A 17,070-nucleotide genomic window follows, 5' to 3' on the forward strand; every position below is an offset into this window, starting at 1 on the left:
AACCCGTGATGCCCTAAACTCCATGATTTCTTGCAGCATCTCCCAGAGCAGCAGCAGCCTGTGAAAAAGAGCTTTGGCACCATTTGTTGTTGTGCAGAGGAAAAGGAGTCCTCGATGGGGACTGATAGCGGAGAGGTAGGAGGAAAATCAGGGGAGCCCAGGAGGGAGAATTCAAGGAGAGAGAGAGGTCCAAGTCAGTCCACCCGGACCCTCCAGGCCCAGCCCAAGTGGCCAGTGTGGAGGACAGGGGTTCCCAGCACCTTCTGCATGTGTTCTTCCAGAATTCACCTCCACAGCTGTCACTTGGGGCCCTGGGGCTGCCCCTGCCCCACACCGGCCCACCATGGGGCTCACTAGTGTTGCCCATTGGGGTGTCAGTGGAAGGTTCTGGAAGAGGCCTGGTCTCTGGGGGACTGGGCATCCTTTTGCTCCCCAATTTCCTACCTTCCTTTAGGGAGTGGGATTTCCAGGCCCCAGAGCTATTTCTTGACTTTTGAATTATTAAGCTTTGTGTTTTTGAACACTGACCTCAGTTCACATGGGAATGAACTTGAAGAAGGGAGCGCTTAAAATGTCACTATTTCTTTTTCTCCTGGGAAACCAGTGAGGCTGCTGCTAGTTAGAAGCTTCACTACCAGGAAACATGGAAAATAAAGACAACCAGTAGTTTATCTTGACGAACTTCCACACTTCCCGAAATGAGGGAGATCAGGCAATGAGCTATTCAAAATTTTGAAAATCCAAGAAATTATAGTAATTTGGGGAACCTGCTTTCCATCTGTGGATGGGAAAATTCATCTCTACTTTTCCTGGTGGCGGTAGCTGGCTCACAGAGTTCTCCAAAGGACTTAGCTATGTGTCTGGATTTTTTGATTTAATCATCTTAAGTAAAAAGATACCACACTGGAAAACAAGATCTGAGAAGGCCAGCCCCAGTGGCCTAGTGGTTAAGTTCCACTTCACACTCTGCTTCAGCAGCCTGGGTCCCGTTCCCGGGTGAGGATCTACACCACTCTGTCAGTGCCCATGCTGTGCTGGTGGCCCACATACTAAAAAATAGAAGGAGATTAGCATGGATGTTAGCCCAGGGCAAATCTTCCTCAGCAAAAAAAAAAAAACAAAACAAAAAAACAAAACGAAGTCTGAGAGCTTGCCAAGTTTAGATTCACATCTAAATTTTACAGTGGGGAGTAACTTATTAGTCTATTTGGTGTTTCAAATTAAACGGACTCATTATTAAAGCTGTTCTTCAAAGCCAAGTGTGTGCCATGCGGGAACAGTAGGCCCGCGGGCATCCCCTCTCCAGGGAGGATCAGGTCCCTGGAGAAGCGGTTCAAGCACTTAATCATCATTAAACCCACTCTCTTGAGGACCTCTCCAGATGGAATTAGAATGACACTCTGAGAAAGGAGACATTCGGTTTGCAGACATACGCAAAGGCACTGAAGCAGCTCAGCTCTTCCCATCAGCGTGCAGGTAGTCTCTCACTTTGACGGGAAAATAGGTTTCCTTTAAAACCGCTGCATCCCAGCGTGAGCTGACTTTTTCCATCCGGAGTTTAATTCCCCGTGGCCATTCCTCTTCGGAACCCTAAGTCCTGCAGCGTCTCATCCCAGGTGTAGGATGTCGTTAGGGCATTCGCCTTGTCAGGAAGCGCTGTTCTTGCCATGCGTCCTCAGGCGAGAGAGAGGGTTCTGCGATAGACCATCGTTCGCTCGCGCTGCCCCGTGCAGTCGTCTCTCCTCTCCACACGGATTTCAAACTCAGTGAGGGCCTGACCTCTGTCAGCTCTGCTCACGAGTATGTCCTCGGCCCCACCAGCGCTGCTATTGAGGGGTCCCAACTGCACAGCCTGTTTGTGGAGTGTGTCCAGGGCACCCCCTCTTCACGGCCAGGGCCAGGCCAGGTGACTGCTGCAGGGGTTGACCTGAGGATGCTGGCCAGTGACCCCGGACAGGACTTTGTCCCTGCTCACTGCCAGGAAAACGACGAGAGCTGGGCTGAACCCAGGCCTGCAAAACTCCAGTCCAACGTGCTGGTTTTCTCCCCGTGTCACACTTCCTTCTGTAGTTCCTGTTAAAACCAACCCCCATCACCGTGACTATTTCACAGAACAGGAAGCGGAATTACTAAGTCACTCACTTCCATCTGGTCACTCAGACTCCAGCCGGGAGCATCCAGTGATGGGTCTGCTGTGCCCCAAGCACCGAGCTCGCCCGCCCGTTTCACCTTCTGACTTGACTGCAGCGTGTTGGCAACTGTTAGACCCGTGAATGTATAATTTCCATTTTCTTAGGAAAGTCAGGTTAACTAACTTTTTTTGAGAACTCAGGTAATCCTTAAGTTAATCGTATAATATGTGTTTAAAAGCTTGGGGGACTGAAGAGTAGACAGCATTTCCTTAGAGATGCTTAGCAGTCTAATGGCTAGATACGCGGAGATGTCTCGAGAACGTCCAGTGAATTCTCAGCTTGCCAGGTGCAGGCCGACTTCCTGGTGCTTTGTCTTCGACAGAATTTCAGAGTTCCTCCTCTTTCTCTCCTGGTATCTTCTCTTTCTCCCTCTCTCTCTCTCACACACACACTCCCCTAAAGGACTCCTCTCTACCTCAGTTGCAGAGCGTGAGACTGTCCCTCAGTAGGTAGAAGGTATGCTAAACGGAGCAGGATGTGCCGACAGCTGCCGTATGTCGTGACCCCCTCTGCAGACTCTACTGCAGCTCCGTCCTGTGGAGTTTTCTGCGGCGATGGTAATGTTCTATATCGCACCTGTCCAGTAGGGTGGTGGAGAAGCATGTGACATGAGACCAGTACAACTGAAGAATCAAATTTTTAATGTTCTTCAATTTTAGATAGGTTACATGTAAATAGCCACGTGTTCCGAATGGCTGCCCTCTTGCACGACAGGCAGCCCTACTGGATGCTTGATGGATGTCACTCTAGTTCCTAGGGTATCCAGAACCCTACCAGATAGGTGTTGGCTCCGTTTTGTCAATGAAAAAAAATTGAGGGCTTTCCAAAAGTAGTACAATTTCGTGCAAAAATTAATGTTGAGTTCAGAAGGTAAAATTCTCTGAAAAACACAAGCACTTATAAACACCAGAAACTGCAAGGGCACTGTTGGTGTGCTGTGAACTACAGCAAATAAAAGTGTGTGCTCGTGCCCGCTCACCTCGGCTTGGAAGAGCCTCGCAGCACGCTGTTTTATTGAACATTCCTTCTAAAGTCGGCTGCTGCTGCAGAGTTCAGAAACATGCATTTGAAAACCACAGACGTTAATATAGACTGCTTCTGGCTTTAGTGCACACTCAGAAGTCTACCCTCCTGACTTGCTTCGTGCTTCCAAAGAATTTCAGTGAGCTCCTAGAAAAGAGAAATAAAATAATGGGGAAAATGCATCCTTTTAAAGAGGTCTTCCAAAATCTGTGAATAATCAATAACCTGATTACAGTTCTGGAAAACTCAAAATGGATCTGTGTCTGACTTGAGAATGAGCCAAAAGAAGACAGTGTGGAACAGCTCATTACAGTTGGTTTTGTGAAATCGTGTTTGTACTTAAGAGCTCAGACCATCTGTGAAGATGGAGGAGTGAGCTTCCAGCCCGCTGGGCCCGCTTTTGCGTCCCACGTGAAGTGGCTGCCATGTCCGCCAGGGGGATGTTGAATACTGTCTTCAAGATGCGGAATTTCTTACTGTCTTATTCAGCCCACATTCCACAGCAGAGTCTTGAATGTGTCGATCAGTAATGCGTTTGCTTTTGGAATGGACTCAAAGAGAAAGTCTCTTGTCACAGTTCTGTGTGGGGAGCACGACCCTAAGATTGAGTCTGATTTTTAAGGAACCTAAGTGGGTATTTTGTTTCATCCGATGAACTGAGAACACTCATACCTTTTTGAGTTTGGGTGGCAACTAATCCCACAAACACAACGTAATTATTAAGACATAAGGTGTAGTTAGCAAACGCAGCCACTGCCTCAACAACCCTTAATAAAAATAACGCCAGGCGGTTATGAAGTGGCGCCCCAGGCAACATAAAACCAACCTGCAGTTGACATCCCAGCACGTGATCTATGAACTCGGCCGTGGCTCGTCCTCGTCTGGCTTCACTCCCCCAACTGGAGTCTTGGCCCAGGTCCCCTTATCTTAGAGTGGGCCTCCCGCGAGCCCCGCCCAGAGCCTCTCCCCGACTTGCTCCTGTTTCCTCAACGTTCAGGGTGAGCCAAGCTGTGGCCTTAGATCTTGGGGCTCAGGCTGAGGTTGAGAAGGGCCCCCGCAGTCTCAGGGCTCGGGACCTCAAGGCCTGCGGCTTAGGGTTTGGGGCTTGAAAACCCCAGGGCCTCCGAGGCCTGTGAGATGCCGTGTTCTGCGTGCTGTCACCCTACCTTGGGGTTCAGTAAGTTTAGGAGTTAGTTTGCAAACCTAGCTTTTATCAGACACCGTGACCTAATTTGCAAGCCGCTGACTTTAGACCACAAACGTCATTAAATATAAGTGACATATTCAACACTGGTTGTTAAATATAAATAATGTGGCAGTAAAATAGTCTGTGGAAAACTGTAGAAACAGCAGAATGTGCACCCAAGTGTCATGCATCTTCACACTTTAACTGGACCACAGACCTGTCTTCTGTCTGTCTTCACAGATTGTGTTCTGGGGCCTCGAGGCAGCTGCTCGCAAGAAATCAGGAGCCTGGCACTCCTGTGAGTCGGATCTGTTCATCATCTTGTTTTAAGCTGGACTCATAAAGCTTTCCTTCTTCGTTTCTTACTTAGCTGTGTGATATTCCCTAATTACTCTGTCCCTCTGTCTGTAATGCTGGATTATTTTATGAGGGCTGACAGGAGCGAGGGAAGGGAAGTCAGAGATCTTGGCTTCTTATCAAAAACACAGCACACAGTGAGCAGAAGCAGAGCTTGTTTCATTCGGCTTTTTTAAGGTGGGGAAGTACTTGAGCTTGTGATGGACACGTTTTATGTGAATTGGTTTTCAAGCTTGGTTTTGGATTCACATTTGATTGAGAACACGATATCGAGGACGGCATGGCAGATATTCATGGGTTCTTAATGACGTAGGTGACAGTGTGAAGGTGGCAGCACTCCTTTCCAGAACGACAGAAGAGAGGACGTGAGTTGCCCTCCTGTGACGGGACCTAGACCGGGTGGGGATGTGACCAGGTGGTGAATTGTCTTCATCACTGAGCAGTCTTCTTGGTTGCCATCTACTTCACGTGCTTGAGCGAGGCTCACTGAGCTGCCATTTCTCATCCCATGCCAGGTGACTTCAGAAATGTCATCGTGTAATTTTATCTTTGAAGACAAGTTATTTTCAGACTCTAGAAGTGGAAAGCACGTCTTTCCGTATGAAATCTCTGCGCTGCTTTTGTGGTTAAGGAAGAACTTTTTTTATATTTAATAAAACTCTCCTACAATGTTTTAAATGAAATGAAACCTTAAAAACCCGGTTTTCAAAATATTTCTTGTCTTTTCTCAGTCATAACATTGGCAATCTGGTTTTAAAAATTTAAATTGGGAAGCAAGAGATAGAACATGCTGGAATACATTTGTGAAAAATTATCTTTCTGTGTTTGTGAGTGTGTCTGTGCGTGTGTATCTGTGTCGTGTCTGTGGGTGTGTGTGTCTGTGTGTGTGTGTGTGCTATTTCTTGCCCGCCAGCCAGGGGCACTGTAAGATGCTTGTTGGTCGGACACCTTCTCATGCTCAGCCAGGCTCTGCGCTTGGATCACTGTAACCATCATTCTCCTAATTGTGATTTGGTGCCGGCATTAATTTAATTACCATAGAGTCAAACAAAAGCCTAAAATTTATTATTATGTTTCTGCAGCTTTTGATTCTTGCAAAACAGACTTTGTTATTTAATGCTTCCTGAATTATGCTTTAGCACAAGTCATATGTAACCAAACACAAGTCGTAAGTAAATAGACAAGGCAAGTTGGTAGTTACATTAATTACACGTGGTGATTTAGGATTACTGCAACAGATTATTCATAGAGGTGTGTGCATTCACACTGTACTGTCTCATAATTGCATTAAGGCACTTAACAAAATACCAGCATCTTGAAATTTAAAAATAAAAGGCTAGCTTAAATGTCGTTTCTGAATGTGTCAGTAGGAATTTACCTCGCATACTGGTAGGACATCAGTTTGAGGACTGTCCTTGCTCACCCAGCCCGCACACTCTCTCTCTGCTCATCCCTTAGGGCCTGGCCTTCAGCCACGCCGTCCTCTTCCTGCTCCCTGGCACAGCTCCTGCCACCTGTACCTGCCATCCTTCTCTCCACAGGGCAGCGCCTTCCTGCCCTGTGCCCTGAGCCATCTCTTCCAGCCACTCTGCCCGGTCTCCTTGCGCCGTCCTCTCCCCTTCTGGCGCTCTGTCAGACGATGTTCTACTGCAGTTTATAGGGTTTTCATGGCCAATTTTTTCGAAAGTGAGTGACCAGGTCCTTTTTCCTAGTGTGTCCAGTCTGGAAGCTCTGCTGAAACCTGTCCACCCTGGGTGACCCTGCTGGTATTTGAAATCCTAGTGGTGACATAGAGCAGAGGCTAGGGAAGTGGAGACAGGAGCCACGTGGCTCTCTGGGGACAGATCGTTCCGGATCGAGGACATTGCAAGAGCAGAAGCCCTGAGACAGTGACTTCCTTGGCCCATCGGAAGACAGCAGGGAGGTCACACGTAGGGCTGGAGGGGGTAAGATAGGAGGCCAGATAGGTGGGGAAAGGCCTAGATCAGGTAGGGCCTGGCAGGCCACTGTGAGGACCTGGGCCTTCTCTGAGTGCCCTGTGAAGCACCTAGAGTCTGGCTGCCACAGGGAGAATAAATGAGCAAAGGAGGGGGCCAAAACGGTGGGGCCAGTTAGGAAGCCCCAGGAGTTCTCGTGAGAGAAGATGATGCCCCAGTCAGGGGCAGTGGTGGATGTGTTGAGAGGTGGTCAGGCTCAGCTGCCTTTGACATGAGAGTCAGTAGGATTTACTGGATTGGATGTAAGAGAAAGAAGGGAGTCAGGGATAACTCTGAGGTTTTAGTCCTGGGCGTCCAGGATGGTGCACTTGCTGTGTACAGATGGGGAAGGATGCGAGGGGCAGGGTGGTGGAGGACAGTGACAAGTCGCCGTGAGTCTGAGGTGCCCCTGAGGTGCTCACATGGCAAAGTAGAAGAGGCAGTCTGGACAGCAGAGACATCCTAGATGGATGCATGTCTCAGATCAATTAAGGAAAGGAGTTTAGAGAAGAGTCAAGGTCCAAGGCTGAGCCCTGGGCTTCAACATTTGGGGACCAAGAAAATGTGGAGCCACCTGCAAGAGAGACCAAGACGGGCAACTGAGAGACAGGAGCACGGACGTAAGTGAATGAGGCAGCGGAGTGTTTGAAGCACTTCACGGAAGAGGGAGGGATCGTCAGATAAATACCACTGAGTCCAGGTCGGAAGAGGATGAGGATGGGCCATTGGATGGAGCATGTGGAGGTCATCACTGCCCCGGGCAAGAGATGTCTTGGTGGTATGGTGGCAGCGAAAACTTGATGGGTACAAGTTCCAGAGAGAAAACGGGAGGAGGAGGCTGGAGAGGGCTTGTCGAGAACCTACTGGGGAAGTTCTGCCATAAACAGGAAGCAGAGACATGGAGCGGGGGAGTGGAATCAAACCAGGGCTGTGTTTCTTTAAACACTGAGTTTTAATAGGATGTTTGTCAGCTGATGCAAATGGCACAACAGAGAGGGGACAATCACTGAGCGGCTGGAGGAGACACCTGCTGGAGTAGTGTCTCAGAACTGCGTTTAGTAATGTCTAATTTCACTCTTATCAAAGTTATGGTTTTGTTTGGAAAAGGAGGAAACTGTCTTTATCTCACCCTCAGGCAAACTCAGGGCTAGGCTTTAAGATCTGACCCCACCCACGGCTCTGGTTGAGGCCCCTCAACACCCTCATTTACAATGGCGAAGGCCCCTCTAGCAAGCTCACACGGCCACGTCCATCCTGTAGACTGAAGATGGGAGAACAAGACCACACCGCACGGAAGACCCCTCCTCCGTGTTCACCTGCAACAGGAAAAGGCAGCTCCTGTTCCAGGCAGGTCCCAGGAAGGCCTGGAGGTGTGCTGGCAGTGTTGCTGTGTCCGGAAGTGAGTACTTGACTGCGGGCTGGATGCCGAAGAGGCCCAGTGGAAGCAGCCGTTCTGGGCGATGTGAAGAGTCACGCTGTGCCACCAGCCTAGGAATACATGTGTGTCCAGGTGTTAGGCACAAAGGGACAAGGGCCTGATCTGGTCTAGTGGTCACCTACTGTAGGTGTTTCAGGTGGATGCTCCTCTGAGCTGCGTTCGTGCCGTGAGGCCACAGGAAAATACTCCTGAGAGATGTGGTGGGTGGTACCCTCCAGCCTGAAAAATGGCTTAGCTTCCAAGAGTATTGTGTTAGCTTCTTGTGGCTGCCATAGCAGAGTAATACACAGTGGGGGTCTTAAAACAACAGAAATTTATTTTCTCGCAGTGCTGGAGGCCAGAACTCTGAGATCAAGGTGTCGGCTGGGCCGTGCTCCCTCCAGAGGTTCCGGGGGAGGACCTTTCCTGCCTCTCCCAGCTTCCGGTGGCTCCAGGTGTCCCTTGGCTTGTGGCCGCATCCCTCCAATCTCTGCTCTGTTGTCACATGCCCTCTCCTTATGTGCATTTCTGTGTCTTCCCCTCCTGTTCTTACAGGAGAGGACACTAGTCATTGGGTTTAGGGCCATTGGATTTAGGGCAGGATAACTCAGCCATTCATCCGCCCCATCCGCCCTGTTGGTGAGGGGTCCCACCAGGGTTATGGGGATGACCCAACACAGACAATGGACAGCAGACAGATGAGATGGACAGCAGTACACTAGTCTCTTATAGTCACAGCCCCGGGAGGACCTACACATGACGGGGCCACGCAGGGTTGCACTCAGGAGCAGAGTGGGCCGCAGGGGCTGTGGGAGGCAGGAGGGTGGTGGTCCCCGGTTCCTGCGAGAGGATGTGAATGGCTTGTCTGAGTAATTCTACAAACTGTCAGGGAAGTAAAACCCCCGGCTGGGGGTGAGCAGGCCCTGCACCGGGTCCCCGTGGTGAGGAGGCCTGTTTGGCAGGGACCTGATCCTGGGGACGTGGGAAGAAGGGGGACTTAGTCAGGCCATTGAGGCCCCGGGGTCAAGGAGCACAGACTATCAAGCCTTCAGTTTAGGCCTCATACCGCATCCAGGATGAGCCCTTCTGCAGCTCCTTAATTTAACACATCTGCAAATCAATTACATTGACTTTCCAAATGCGGCCGCGCTCACAGTACCGGGGGTTAGGGCTTGGGTATCTTTCTTGAGGGGGACACAGTTTCACTCACTACAAGCATCGGTGCTGATCTGCATGTAAAGTGTGAATGGTGAAGTTTCATTCAGGGAAACTTTTGTATCCTGTTAATTGGCCCTTTGTATGATTATAAAAACAATACAGTTTGTTTTAGAGAAAGAAGAAAAGCACAGAAAAAGAAAAACTTTTTAAACTCTAATATTGACACCACTAACCAATGCTAATGATTTAGAGTATTCCTAGGAATTTTTAATCTGCATGTTGTTGTTATTATTATATGTAATTATCATACCAGATAATTTTGTTTTATAAAAATTTTGTTTTTCACTCAAGGAGGTCACCACCCTCTCTGTGAAAACATTGAAATATGAGTGCGTGTGCAGAGGGGCTGACTGTGAATGTCCAGGGTCATGACTGTGAGTTGGGACGTGGGCGGTTCAGCCCCAGGAGACCAGGCCTTCCTCCGCCCTGGGGCCCACACACGAACAGGGTGATGCGAGGCCACACTCAGCGCCCTCTGAGTCTCCTTCCCTGTCCCGTGGTGGGTGAGCTCCGGGCGCTGGTGGGAACTCCTGTTCCTCCTCACCTCCCCACCCACGCCTGTCCAGCACCGCTGTCCTCCAGGCGCTGGGCCCCAATGCCTTAGGGACACCGTTTTTCGCTCAGAAATGCAATATAAGGATGATGTTTTTGAACCCCTGCCCTCTGTGTGCGGGTGGCCCAGAGGGTCTGGGAACCCCTCTTGGTGCGTGAGCCAGCACCATCTAGTGTGTCAGCACTTTGCTGGGACATTTCTCCCGTGAGACCCCATCGCCTTGCTCCATCTTCCCCGGGGGCGGCCATCCACCCCCTGGTCCTCATCTCCCTCTGTCTCAGCCGCCCCTGCAGCCTCACCCACACCTCACTCTCCCGGGCCTTACAGCTGTGTAGAGAGCCCAGACTATTTTGCTTGAATGGGATCTGAGCACAACAGAGTTAAGGAGAGACCGCAGGGGCCTCTGGCCCTGCGCTGGACTCTCACCTTCTCCCCGGGGTCGGGCCTGGGGTGCAGGCTCGGCAGGAACCCTGCCTAGAAGGGGGCGCTGTTGAACCCACCGACCAGTGTGCCCTGAAACCGGCAGAGCACAGCACGCGGCAGCCCTGGGGTCAGCGAATGGGGTGGTCCGGAAGGCTCGGCGCAGGGAAGGAGAAAATGGAAGGGAAATTGCAGGAGCAAATACGAATGTGTCATTTTCTTCGAGAAGGACGGCCAGCATAAAAGGGAGTGTGATGCATCCGTGCAGGCCAGGCTACCGCGTCCAGCCCATGGGCACATCCCCCTGCGGCATCATTTGCAACCTCGGAGAGCATCCCGGCCTGGCCTTGTCAGTTAGCCTTTCGGGTGATATACGGGGACGTTCTGGGTTTTCATTTGCGGTGGCTGTGGTTCTGGGTATACTTTGCATCCAAAATCGTGTGTCTTAAGGTTTTTTCTGTTGAATTAATAAAAGGGCTGTAGTGATTGATGAAACATTTATTTTTATACTTTTCAATAAAATTAACTGAATCCAAAATCGTTTTTTAGCCATTCTACTCTACTTTGTGAGAATTTTAGTGTTTTTTTAGGTGATTTATTGCAAAGTATTTCAAGTATTTCCTATTTGACGTGGTATTTGGAGAATATTCCAGGAGCATATAACTCTTCTTTTGGTGAGCCATTCTTTATACATAGACTCTTCTCATTTCCTTGTTAGAATACAAAATCTTTAGTTACTCTGCTTAGGAGCATAATTTCTCATGCTTTTCTTGCCAACCACTCAGTGTTTAAAAGAAAACCAATCTTTTGTTTTATGTTTTTGTTCTTGAGTATATAATAATGCTCTAAAGACTAGTGTAATGTTTTTAACTCACAATTTCTTTAGTGCTTGAAATAAAACTATTGTTCTGTGAACAACACAGAGAAACCCGTTTGATCTGGACCCTTCTGGATAACTAAGTTGCCACATCACCTATTAGAATGAGTTGCTTACTCAATAAAGAGGTTTGCAAAATATTCTTCTAGATTGTATCTTCTTGTAACTGTACTCTGACCTGATTTTATTGTCAATTATGAAACAAGAGAAGGTCTGTGGCCTGAGAAACATTTCTCCTGAATGTTCATTCTGAATGAATGCAGAGAATATGGTGTTCAGATTCTCAATAAGGCGAGGAATTGATCTTATTGATCTTGATGATTGGCAAGTATCAGCACTTGTACGTATGAAATTCTTGAAGGAATTATATTAAGAAACGCATTTAGTTTCTTAGTAAAGTTCAGGTGACTCATTCTGGTCTTGAATGGATACAAACAAGCTTTAGCCCCATTTGTTTCCTCAGCTCTTAGAGAACAAGTTGGAGCAGGTTGGGTGTTCTGGCAATTCATCCCTCTGATCACAGGGAGAGCAGAACTCAGCTTTGAAGAGAAGCATCTGCAGAGACAAGTAACAATTCCATTTCACAATGCGAGTTTTTTCCTTTAGGGAAAGGAACCAGAATGCAGTGCAATTTGAGTTGTGTGTGAAATTTCTCTCTTTTTTTCTTTTTCTTCTTAATCTCATTGCATTGATATGCACATTAAAACCTGTTTTTTACTTAAGAAGATTTTATTCCACCTTTTCTAAAGTATGGAAAATAGTCCGAAGGTGAATAATAATAAAATAAATAATGATAATGGGGCAGGCCTGGTGGCCAAGCGGTTAAGTTCGCATGTTCTGCTTCGGTGGCCCAGGATTCACCAGTTTGGATCCCGGTGCGGATATGGCACTGCTTGGCAAGCCGTGATGTGGTAGGCGTCCCACATGTACAGTGGAGGAAGATGGGCACAGATGTTAGCTCAGGGCCAATCTTCCTCAGCAAAAAAAGAGAGGAGGATTGGCAGCAGATGTTAGCTCAGGGCTAATCTTCCTCAAAAAAAATAAAAATAAATAAATAAATAGATGATGATGCTATCTGGCGTTGACTCTACTAGCTGAGGGCCAGACACTGTTAAAGCTTTCCATGTTTGGACTCATTTACTTACCGTTCACGGTAACCCTGTGAAAGAGCTGGCATCATTGTGCCCATTTTACCGTGAAAGAGGAAACTAAGGACTTTTAGAAGTTTGCAGGGCTGAGGTCTATATTCAGAAAAATGTTTATACTCTAATATATCAACATGTTTGTCTTTTGAGCAAAGACGTATCTTTCTTCGAATGTTAGACCTTCTTGCCCTTCTACCGTATCTGCATTACAGGAAGCAATTAAACAAACATGTGCAGGCACAGGGTGATATGCTTAGGGAAATTTCTTAGGACAGGTTTTTATTATATAAAACTAAAGGAAATGTATTCACCTTCAAATCAAGAAGATCAGAGTTTCCCATTGCCTTATTCTGTTTCCAGTAATGTAGAATATCCTTTCGAACTGAATGAAAGCCCTTATGTGAATTACCTTCAAGTGCATTTTAATCAAACCTGCAATTCACTCCACTATCAAACTTAAGTAAAAGAGCTACACTGAGCAGAATCTCTCTCCCCCCTCTCTGTCTCTCTCTACCTCTCTCTGTCTGCCTCCCTCCGTCCCTTGCTCTCTCTCCCTTCCTTATGTGACCATCCTTCTTATTCTACTTAATCAGCTGATGGAGCAGCAATTTCCAGGAATAAATGGCATGATATTTGTGTTCCTAAAATAGAAGTCGGTGTGTCCAGTTACGTAACACGCCTTGCTAACAGTTCTACTGTGGCACTAGTTAATGTTTATTTTGCTGTGACTTCTAAAAGTCAAGGTTTAAATAAAATCCTGAGCACATTTCTTGGCCTTCATTATTTAAAGAACCCTGCAATCTTAATTACACTACAAAATGATCTTGGGAAGAGCGTGGCTTCAAAACTAAGTCGTTAAAAGGACCATGTCCTAGTCTAAGATAGTGGCTTCGTAAGGTACCTGGAACATGTAGTCCCAAACCCCTTTTAGTAATGCTATGAGGTTTCATTGTAACCTGCAAACTGAGCTTTTTTTTTATTGAAATATGTTTTCTTTATTGAAATGTGGTTCACATACCATACAATTCACCCATTTGAAGTATACAGTGCAGTGGGGTTTTAGTGTATGCATAGGTGTGTGGGACTGTCACACCTGGCAAGTTCAGGACATTGACATCACCTCAGACAGAAGCTGTGCTCTTCAGCTGTCAGCCCCCAGCCTCCTGACCCCCGCCCCAAGCAACCACTAATCCGCTTTCTGTCTCTAGAATTCCCTGTTCCGGACGTTTCGTAGGAATGTGATCACATGATATGTGGTCTTTTCTGTCTGGCTTCTTTCACACAGCATAATGTTTTCAGTGTTCATTCATGTTGTAGCATGTCTCAGTACTTCATTCTCACATTTTAAAAACCAATCCTGGATCTTGGCACTGCAGGGCACACAGTCCCCGCAGTGGGCTGGCCGGCTGCCGTGAGGGGGAACCGTTCCTCATCCTGAGCTCTGCGCCCGGACAGAGTTCATGGGGACCTGGCTATTGCATGCATATTGGTTTCTTTCTTTTAATAGCTTTATTGAGATATAATTTACGTGCCATAAAATTGACTCATTTAAAGTGTACAATTCACTGTTTTTTAGTATATTCACAGGATTATACGACCATGACTACAATCTAATTTTATAACAATTTTATCATCCCCAAAAGAAACCCAGACCCATTAGCAGTCACCCCTCATCCCCCACCCTCCCCTACTCCCCAGCCTGAGGCAGCCATTCTGGTATGTCCAGTCTATGAATTTGCCTATTTTAGACATTTCACGTATATGGACTCATACAACATGTGTGTTTTTTGTGCCTGGTTTCTTTCGCTTAGCATAGTGTTTTCAGTGCTCATCCCTGTTGCAGCGGGTGTCAGTACTTCGTTCCTTTTTTATTGCTATGTAATATTCCACTGTAGGAATATACCACATTTTATTTATTCATTCATTAGTTGCTGACGTTTGGATTGTTTCCACCTGTTGGTATTATGAATCATGCTGCTGTGAACATTTGCATATGGGTTTCTGTGTGGACATATGTTTTCATTTCTCTTGGGCACATATATACCTAGGAGTGGATTTGATGAGTCATATGGGAACTCTTTTGATTAACTTTTTGAGGGAGCACCAAACTATTTTCCACAGCAGCTGCACCATCTTACCAGCTGTGTATGAGGGTTTGACTTCTCTACATGCTCACCAACAATTATTGTTATCGCTCTTTTTGATTATATCCACCCTAGTGGGTGTGAAATGGTATCTCACTGTGGTTTTGATTGCATTTTCTTAATGGATAATGATGTTGAGCATCTTTTTGTGTGCTTAATGTTCATCCGTATATCTTCTTCAGAGAAATGTCTGTTGAAGTCCTTTGCCTGTTTTTTTAAATTGGGTGGTTTGTCTTTTTGTTTTTGAGTTGTAGGAGCTCTTAGTGTATTCTAGACACTAGACTCTTATCAGATATATGATTTGCAAATATTTTCTCCCATTCTCTGGGTTGTATTTTTACTTTCTTGATGCCATCATTTGCAACAAAAAAGTTTTAAGTTTTGATGAAGTCCACTTTATCCATTATTTCTTTTGTTGGTTTTACTTTTGGTGTCATATCTAAGAAATCATTGCCTATCTGACACTTGCTTTAATGACTAAATTAAATCTGATTCTGACCTTCAGTCAGTGTCTAATCCTTGTCATGTCATCTGTGCTCTCAAATTAAAAGTAGAGTTTTGATGACTTAAAAATCATCTTTATGGAAAACTTATTACATCAAGTACATTAGTAAATGGATTTGTAGTTTTCACTCCCTCTCTGATCCTTCTGCTTGTCGAAACTAGTGGCCCAGAACCAAGGTTGATTCCCCACTCCCCAGCCCTAGGGATATTTGCCAGTGTCTGGTTGTCACTGCTGCAGGGTGCTCAGAGCATCTTGTGGGCAGTGGCCAAAGATGTTGCTGGACATCGCACAATACACAGGGCAGCCCACCCCACGGCAAAGGTTTCTCAGCCCAAATGCCAGGAAACCCTGCTCTAGCCGGTCCAAGGCCTGCCCTGTGCGTGAATATCCTCATCCCACTCTAAGTCTGCACAGAAGGGCAGATGCCTTTGAGATGAGCCAGTTTGCATGATTCTCATTTTCATTTTTCTTCATATTCCTTACTTTGATCCTAAAAGCTTTCAATGTTTTGCTAATATCTTTTGTTACTTATCCAAATCCAGCCTAAGACAAGAATAAGACTATGATCCTTTTTTAAAGAAACAAACCAAAAATGCTGAGTAACAAACACAGAGTTATAAGAACTATTATATTATCCTCCACGTGCACACACACACACACACACACAATTTTTTCTTACGCTGATACTTCAGCACTTTGATGGTTTCAAACGAAGTTTATCACCAGATTTATATAACAAGAACTATGGGCTTATTTTTCCATCCACTTAAAATACTAGTAGATTTGACCCTCCCTCCGTGTACGCTGGTCCATTAAGAGCCCGGGCAGCCCTGGATGGAGTTGGCTGGATGGGACATTTCAGCCTCTTCTCCTCCCCTATTGATCTTTGAGATTTAATTGAAGATCAGTATTATAGGAATTTAAACCAAACATGTACACAGCCAGCCCTTCAGGGCCTGAATTTATTCTGATGTGAAAGGAATGTTTTGCTTCTTAAAAAAAATAAGAGATGGGGGCCAGCCCCGTAGCCGAGTGATTAAGTTTGCACACCCCACTTTGGCGGCCCAGGGTTCACCCGTTCGGATCCTGGGTGTGGACCTACACACCGCTCGTCAAGCCGTGCTGTGGCCGCATCCCACATAGAAGAATTAGAATGACCTACAACTAGGATATACAACTACGTACTGGGACTTTGGGGATAAAAAATATAAAAGAGGAAGATTGACAAAAAAAAACATGAAAAATGAAAGAGAGTTTGAGAGTCTCCTTAGAGAGATTCCTTAACTCCTTGCAGACACAACGTGTTCCCAGAAGCGAGCAGTTGGTTGTCAGCATCCTGGTCTCCACACCCCACCGCCCAGGCTGCATCCTAAGCCACGGCCCTGGAGGTCGTCGTGCTGCTCCGTGTCCGCCCAGGCGTGTCTCCCACGGCCGGCTGCGTTCCCGAGGCCCTCCATCCACCTGTCTGTGCAGCGCGGCGGCCCTTCCAGTTCAGAAACCAGGGATGGCTTGATGACGTTCTCTTCTCGGCTGAACAGTCCTACACCCTTTGACCGTTGTCCATAAGACCTTTGTCACCTACTCTGATCACAACGGAACTGTGTGCATCTTTTTGCTGACTCGGAGGCTTTGGAGCTGGGAACCTCAGACCAGGAGAGGATGGTGGCCACTGCTCTGTGGCTGTCCTCTTCTCAGGGCTCCATCATCTGGCTGGTTCCACAAGTTGACTCATCTCTCGGCTCATAGAGCCGCCTTCCTGGGGAGGTGCTGAGCTGTGTGTGTCCTGGGCACCTCCGGTGGCTGAGCACACACAGGCTCCAGGCAGTCACAGGCAGGACCAGGAGCAAACGGGCTGCTGCCTTCCCCACACTGGGGTGCAGAGCCAGCCCAATCCCAGGCGCGCCCCCTGGCCAGCCAAGGCTGAGTCTGAGGCAGTGGAAGTCAACTACCCCGGGTGAGGAGAGCCATGTTCCAGCGCTGCGGATGCGAGCCCTAACCTACCCATCAGGAGCGCTCTGCCCCTCCACAACAAATCTGCCTTCAGACTCTGGAGTTGC

The 17,070-nt window shown here is 47.2% G+C and overlaps 1 protein-coding gene across 12 annotated transcripts in view; it reads left to right on the plus strand.

Moving 5' to 3' along the window:
• The window catches only part of MBP (myelin basic protein), a 142,000-nt gene that overhangs the window by 39,364 nt on the left and 85,566 nt on the right, over positions 1 to 17,070 (plus strand). The window contains exon 1 of one of the 12 annotated variants that reach the window (XM_046671881.1): positions 4,646 to 4,699. The exons of the other annotated variants lie outside the window; for them this stretch is intronic. The gene's annotated coding sequence lies outside the window, so the exon portion shown is untranslated. Of the gene's footprint in view, positions 1 to 4,645; positions 4,700 to 17,070 lie in introns of those variants that run through there. 12 annotated transcript variants of the gene reach the window in all.

The sequence above is a fragment of the Equus quagga genome, chromosome 9, assembly GCF_021613505.1.
Source record: "Equus quagga isolate Etosha38 chromosome 9, UCLA_HA_Equagga_1.0, whole genome shotgun sequence".
Taxonomy (NCBI): domain Eukaryota; kingdom Metazoa; phylum Chordata; class Mammalia; order Perissodactyla; family Equidae; genus Equus; species Equus quagga.